Source organism: Macrobrachium rosenbergii, chromosome 23 (assembly GCF_040412425.1).
Source record: "Macrobrachium rosenbergii isolate ZJJX-2024 chromosome 23, ASM4041242v1, whole genome shotgun sequence".
NCBI classification, from domain to species: domain Eukaryota; kingdom Metazoa; phylum Arthropoda; class Malacostraca; order Decapoda; family Palaemonidae; genus Macrobrachium; species Macrobrachium rosenbergii.
Window position 1 is genome coordinate 28,086,893 of NC_089763.1, and position 7,500 is coordinate 28,094,392.

The following is a 7,500-nucleotide window of genomic DNA, read 5'->3' on the forward strand; positions in this document are numbered from 1 at the left end:
TATATATATATATATATATATATATATATATATATATATATATATATATATATATATATATATATATATATATATATATATATATATATATATATTATCTTAATATATATTATCTCTTAATGCTTTATCTCGCTTTAGGTTGTGTTATGTTAAATTGATTCTATTCCATTTTTAAAAGAAGCCTTTATCCTGAATAGACCTTCTGGCTATGGAAGGGACAATGCTATCACAGTGTGGTCCTTTGTAAACAACTTCAAAAACTTTTCTTTACGTTAAAATATATTTCTTACATCCTTTAATTTCATGAAGCTTTTTTTTATTTCACGTACTGTTTTATCATTTCACCGTAAGCACAGGTTTTTTCTGATCAGTTGATGAAATGTTATATCCTTTATGGAGCAAATTTGACAGGAGAAACTAATCGTCACTGAACTCACTATTACAAAATTATAATCATTGTTTTTTGAAGTTCCTCTTTATTTGTGAAAACAATAATCAGTATCTCAAATGTAGCAGAGATTTCTTCTCCTATGTTTGCTTGAAGTTATATCCATAAAGATAAATGCATAGTACACATAACTGACGTCTATACATATTACTTTGAGTTTTGCAACATTCTAAATTTGTTTCCATGGTCTCTTTTCTTTCAGCAAAATCATGTTTTATTCATTGTAAAGACTCTGAACATCAGAATCGCTTCATCCAGTTATGAAGAAAATAACCTAATTTAGTTATGAGAAATGAGTTAGGATGATAATTTACGCATGGACTGGTTTTTAGAAGTTGGAGGCAAATGTCACTAAAACCAGTCGTGATTGGCTGAAGCGCATAATGCTTACAACTAATCAGAGGTCACTGTTCAAATGCATCAGCCAATCGCAAACAAGATAGAAACGTTAATGATATCGGCTGTGAACATGTACCTCCAGCTCCCCCAACCCCTTGCAGGTACAATCACACACACACACATACACACACACACACACACACACACAAAAACAAGAAACACACACCTGCGCAACTGATGCTAGATTCTATAAGAAACAAGTAAAAAATGTGCCGAAGTTTCTATCTTTCGGTGGTCTCGGCATAATGCTGTATGAGCCGCGGTCCATGAAATTTTAACCACGGGCCGATGGTGGCATATCCTATATCGTTGCCAGAAGCACGATTATGGCTAAATTTAACCTTAAATAAAATAAAAACTACTAAGGCTAGAGGGCTTGCAATTTGGTATGTTTGATGATTGGAGGTGGATGGTCAACTTACCAATTTGCAGCCCTCTAACCTCAGTAGTTTTTAAGATCAGAGGGCGGACAGAAAAAGTGCGGGCAGAATAAAATTCGGACGGACAGACAAAGCCGGCGCAATAGTTTTCTCTTACAGAAAACTAAAGCGTAGTGACACTGAAACATTTATTTTTGCTTAAACAATTCCAAGCAAACAATTTATTTACTATTCAAATTAATTGCCCTGAGGTCGCAATAAGTATCACTCAGATAAATCTAGGTATATATTTCACAGTCTAACGAAGCCGCAAAACATTAATAAACTACAGAACGTTCGACCTGGAAATATAATTACTCAGTTGGACAACGGACTATTGTTGCTTGTAAATATTAACAGAATAAAATATATCGCGATATCGCTAGCTATCGGAATGAACTGGGTGCATTCATTCAAACAATATATCTTTATTTTCAAAAACAAATACCAGTGATATCCACATCTAAAACTATGTAATTGCAATACTGGAAGTTAATAACTCAATCAACTTGTTAAAAAGGACAGAAATTTCATCTTCGTTCGTAAATTACAGGAGAAACTCATCGACTAATTACGCTTCCCAGAAATAGAAATATAATTAATTTCAATTCCTATTTATATGGAGTAGGAAAAGAATAAGAGATTCAACTTTTGTGTTGAAAAAGTTAATTTGTGTGCCACACATTTTGTACTCCCCGTAGTGGGGTTAGTGCCGTCAGTGCACCTCATGTGGTGCACTGTAGGCATTACTTAAGTTTCTTTGCCGCGTGCCTTCGTCCCCTAGCTGCAACCCCTTTCGTGCCTTTTACTGTAACTCCTTTCATATTCACTTTCTTCCATTTTACTGTCCACCTTCTCCCAATAATCGATTCACAGTACAACTGCGAGGTTTTCCTCCTGTTACACCTTACAAACCTTTTCTTGTTAATTTCCGTTTCAGTGCTGAATGACCTCATAAGTCCCAGTGCTTGGCCTTTGGCCTAAATTCTATATTCAATTCAATTCAATTCACATGTTGTACTACCTTTCACTTAGCACGTATGAGGGTAAAATCTCAATTTAACAGAAATTATTGCGAGAGATAAATCAGTGGCCTGACTTGAGGAGGGCCTCTATTCATGAACTAATGGAAAACAATATTTACACGTGTTGGCTTAATTGGCATAATAGCTTTTATTATGAATCCTGAGGTAGTGTAATGGAGTCATCATCGTGTCTCCTCTGGGAAGGTAAAAGATCAGGAAAGTTGGTGTTACGTTCTAGGTTTAAGTATTCTCTCTCTCTCTCTCTCTCTCTCTCTCTCTCTCTCTCTCTCTCTCTCTCTCTCTCTCGTATGGGGTTAGTGCCGTCAGTGCACCTCGCGGGGTGCACTTTCGTTTCTTTTACTGTACCTCCATTCATATTACGTTTCTTCCATCTCGCTTTCCACCTTCTCTTAACAAATACTCCACAGTGCAACTGCGAGATTTTCCTCCTGTTACACCTTCCAGACCTACCTCCTCTCGCTGAATGACCTCATAGGTCCCAGTACTTGGCCTTTGGCCTAAACTCTATATTCAGTTCAATTAAAAATCTCTCTCTCTCTCTCTCTCTCTCTCTCTCTCTCTCTCTCTCTCTCTCTCTCTCTCTCCCAAGTTAATTATACATAACGTTACCGCTTTCTGTGGTTTCTTAATCTCAAGTTTTGCTTGTGCTTGAAGCGAAGGCATGACAATTAATCGGTCTCATTGTTTACTTCCGCGGTGGGGTCTGCTTGCTTCATAAACAACGCATGCGCGTAAAATATTTAAACCCCTTTCATTTCAAAAGTAAACGGGTCTCAAAGACTATGGAAGTATTCATGTAGTACTTCATCAACGAAAGCCAATATTAAAATTAGTAGAATTTCACACCAATATTAAAATGAGTAGAACTTCATAAACATCATCAACTACCGATGACATAGTTTTCTTAGAAAACAAAGGAATTATGAAAAGAAAATATTCATTAAAGATACTCCTTCCTTTTTATGTCATGAAGTTTACTTTTTGCGCCGGAATTAGTTTGTAATTTTTCCATGATAAAAATTTAATAGAGAACTCACTTTATAATTAAGCAAGACACTATCTTTTTCTCTCTCTCTCTCTGTACATGTCTTACGTTATTGGTCCCCTTTCTTTCAAAAGCCCATGTTAATTATTCAGTTATAGGTTTTCATTTTATGATCTCTCTCTCTCTTTAGTATTCAAAATTCTCTCTCTCTCTCTCTCTCTCTCTCTCTCTCTCTCTCTCTCTTTTATATTCACATTGATTTTCTCTCTCTCTCTCTCTCTTTCTCTCTCTCTTTAGTATTCACATTGATTTTCTCTCTCTCTCTCTCTCTCTTTCTCTCTCCCTCTCTCTCTCTCTCTCTCTCTCTCTCTCTCTCTTTTAGTATTCACATTGATTCTCTCTCTCTCTCTCTCTCTCTCTCTCTCTCTCTCTCTCTCTCTCTCTCTCTCTCTCTTTAGTATTCATATTGATTTCATGCAATTTCAAACAGACAAATGACCTAAAAATCCAGAGACCAGAACAAAAGTTGTTGATGAAACCTGTCAAATGGAAGACATCGCACTCAACTGACCCATTATACGCTTTTTGCTGCCATCGCACATTTTATCTTCCTCATCCAATGCCAGTAACCGTTCTTGAAGTATTTAAGCGGCTTAACAGCTACTTAAATCATTCAATAAAACAAGATATCTTAGCAAAGAAATCATTCCGCGAAGCCTGATGTCTGAACAATCTTTGGCGTTCATTCGCTTTTACGCAGCTACTCTGTCGTTGTCTTCAAATGCAGCCTTAACCATTACTACGCTGAAGTCGACTCCGTAATGTCCAAATTGCAACTGCTCAACAATGAAATTGCAGGATGAATTTATACAGATTAGCTATTCGCTTGCTCCAGTTGCTGGAACTCTTATTCGCTTTTTTATAAGTCTTTAAAGGACCGAGTTTATTGTTATCTGGCCGAATTCTTAATTCGAAATAGAATCACCTGTCGTCTGAATTCCCATTCCGATCTCTGGCGGCTATAAAAACCCACTCAGGAATTCGAAGGCCCTTTTAATGATCCGTAAAACGTAGACGAGAAGAAAGGATATGTCATAAAAGGCTGATGATTTAGGATGAAGGAAATTCTTCTCGATTTTATTAATAGAGGAGAAAGACTGGGCGACGATGATTAAGGTGAAAGGTGAATAAGAGCTAAAGATATATCAGTTTCTTGTTTTATTTTCTTTGTATACAAATTATTTTGTTTGTTTTTTTTTTTTTTTTGACGTTGGATGCTTTCAGTGTCTTCCGAGAGGAGGTCCATTCTGGCGTTTCTTTTGAAACCTGTTTTGTTTTCCGACTGCATAGCATAAGCGGGTTGTTCATTACCCCTAAACCATGATAGACCTATGATTATTCTCTTCTGTTTAATTATTAGTGAGCGCTTCCCATTCGTTATCAACTAGAGGAGTTTCTAAGTAAAACTTTCCGTCGTTTATGCCTAATGTAAGGGTCGTGTTGTATCAGCTTTCATCTCACCGATTCTACGGAAGTTGGAGTAAAGTTTGACCGTCAAACTTGTGGTTGATTTTATACACAGATTTCAGGAAAGTTTACGAGATACTGTGAACCAACGTTTCCAATTTTATTTTCTCACAGAGATAGTCTTACAAGTCTTAAACATATTACTGGAAACTTCAAAGTTAAAATAAATTAAGACAAACTATATATTGTAGATACGGACGCATTTGCCATCGAAATAAAAGAAATACATAAATATGTAAACTGTATAAGGAAAAAATCATACATCTTTTTTTGTTATAAAAACTGTATGAGAATAACACCTTTAATGAACCATTTCTTTTGGGATATTTAACTCTACTTTTCCGTTCATAAGAATTTGCTAAGAAAATTCTAACATTTTATTTTCTTGAGACCGTATTAAAAAGTAATCAGTAGAATGGTAGTAAAGTCTGGAGTGAAATCCAATGCTTGTCTTATGAATAGGCGAATTATTTATTAATCATTTGGACTATTTCATAAAAAAACTGAATTCGCTCTGAACATCACAATAGTGAACAAAATTACGTTTAAGTTACTAAATGATTTAAATTTTAATGAAAAGCAAAGGTAACCTTTCTAAGAAAAAGAATGATGCAACTGAGAACTTTCTTTTGAATATAACATCACATGCAAAGCCGACATGGAAGGGAATATTGGTAGAACGTGCAAACTCAGTGAATAAAAGATGAAGTCGATTTTTTTCCTAATACACAATTTATTCCATCTGATGATTTCATTCGCACAATACAGAGTGGAAAAAGAATATATTTTCCTTCCTCCATAATTTCGTATTTTTAACCTGTTCTTCATTGGAGAGGTGGGTAGAGCTCTATTTGTTGGCCCAGCTGTTCGAAATCATAGCCAAAATAAAAAATCATTTCTGGTGATAGAAATTCATTTCTCGTCATAATGATTCATTAAATAAGCTGTAGGTCCCGTTGCTTAACCAGTTTTCTTAGCCACGTAAAATAAATCTAATCCTTCGAGAGCTATTAATCAGCTCAGTGGTCTAAACTAAAAACGTAACTTTTTTAACCTATTTCTACTGTGAAATCATTAAAACCATCACATCATAGATCATTTATAACTACTTTTGTTTAAAATGAAAACTATTAATTCTCTATAAAAACGTGTTTATTAACTCGATTTAATAGTAAATCCTAACTGACAGCGTTTTAAAATCACGAAACGAAAATCACGTCTCCCTGAGACACCAATGGCCTATCTAACCCAACCCATACCTGGTCACCATCTCTGGCGACCCATGAGAATATTATGTCTCTTAACGTAAAATATTCTACAGGGGAATCTGTGACCCACTTTACGGCTTTCCTGAAGGGAGAAACACACGAGGACCTTTATCGATTCAGTTTTAAGTGTCTTTTAAAGGTCGTTTTACATTTTCCTTTCAGTCATTTGCTTATTTATATTGACATATTCCTTTATGCATATATTTATTTAATTTGTATATATTTTATTTAAATAGTTAGTATAAATTTTATCTATTTATTTTCCAAATGGTGACATGAACTTACTCTTCTAAAAAAAAAAAAAAAAAAAAGATAGGTTTCGAATCCGCCAAATTCGAAGAGCCAAATTCAACATGTGCTGGAAACAGATTACATTCGGCTAATATGCATTGCCTCACGTCCAAAAACAAGATTTATGAGTATTAGTCTTTGCAATGCGCCAAGGCCTCTCTCTCTCTCTCTCTCTCTCTCTCTCTCTCTCTCTCTCTCTCTCTCTCTCAGACACACCCACACATTTTGACTGTAAGACTTCAATACAGGATCATCTTGCGTTCCGGCTTTCAAGAGACTTGGATGTCTCAGTTTGCGACAAGAAATATACGAAGGCTTGAATATCTATAACTGCGCGTTCGTTCTCTGGATATATCTTTAAAGATTTCGTTTTTGGTATCTACGGATTCAGAACGTGTCTGATACGGACACATGAACTGCAGTGTTCATCAAATTTGCGAAGGCGATCTATAAGTGATGTATATGACGGATATTTTGAGCGAATTTGCACCAATTTGCTATTTGTTTGTCTTTATGGCATTCGTGACAAAACATCATTTAATAATATAAAACAACTTCTTCGCTTCTTTATTTTGTACAGATGTGTACGAAATCAGGCAATGCTTAAAGATCTAGCCACAATCGATCGTTAAATGTATGAACAATCACGGTAACATTATTGATCAATGTTGATGATTCAATGAATGTAGGGACAAAACAATATGTGAAGGATAACAATAATGAAATTAGTAACCCCAATATGAAATGAATTCAAAGGAATCAAGGAAAAACTGAGAGCTGGTTTTCTTAGCGAAAAGTTCCATAATTTATGAATATAAATATATCTAATTTTCAGAAGTTAAACCTGAAATTTAGATTAAATTACTCGAAACTACCTATGAACCGAAAGGTTCAGGACCTTTCAATTCGAAAAAAGAAATCAGAAAAAACAGAACATAAGTAAAAAATGCGCTGAAGTTTCTTCGGCACAATCGAGTTTTATGTACTGCGTTTAATGCTGTATGAAACTCCCAGCCAGGGCGCATGAAACTCTCAGCCGCCGCCCATGAAACTTTCAACCACAGCCCGGTGGTGGCCTGTGTTGTTGGCACCTATAGCGGTGCCAGACGCACGATCA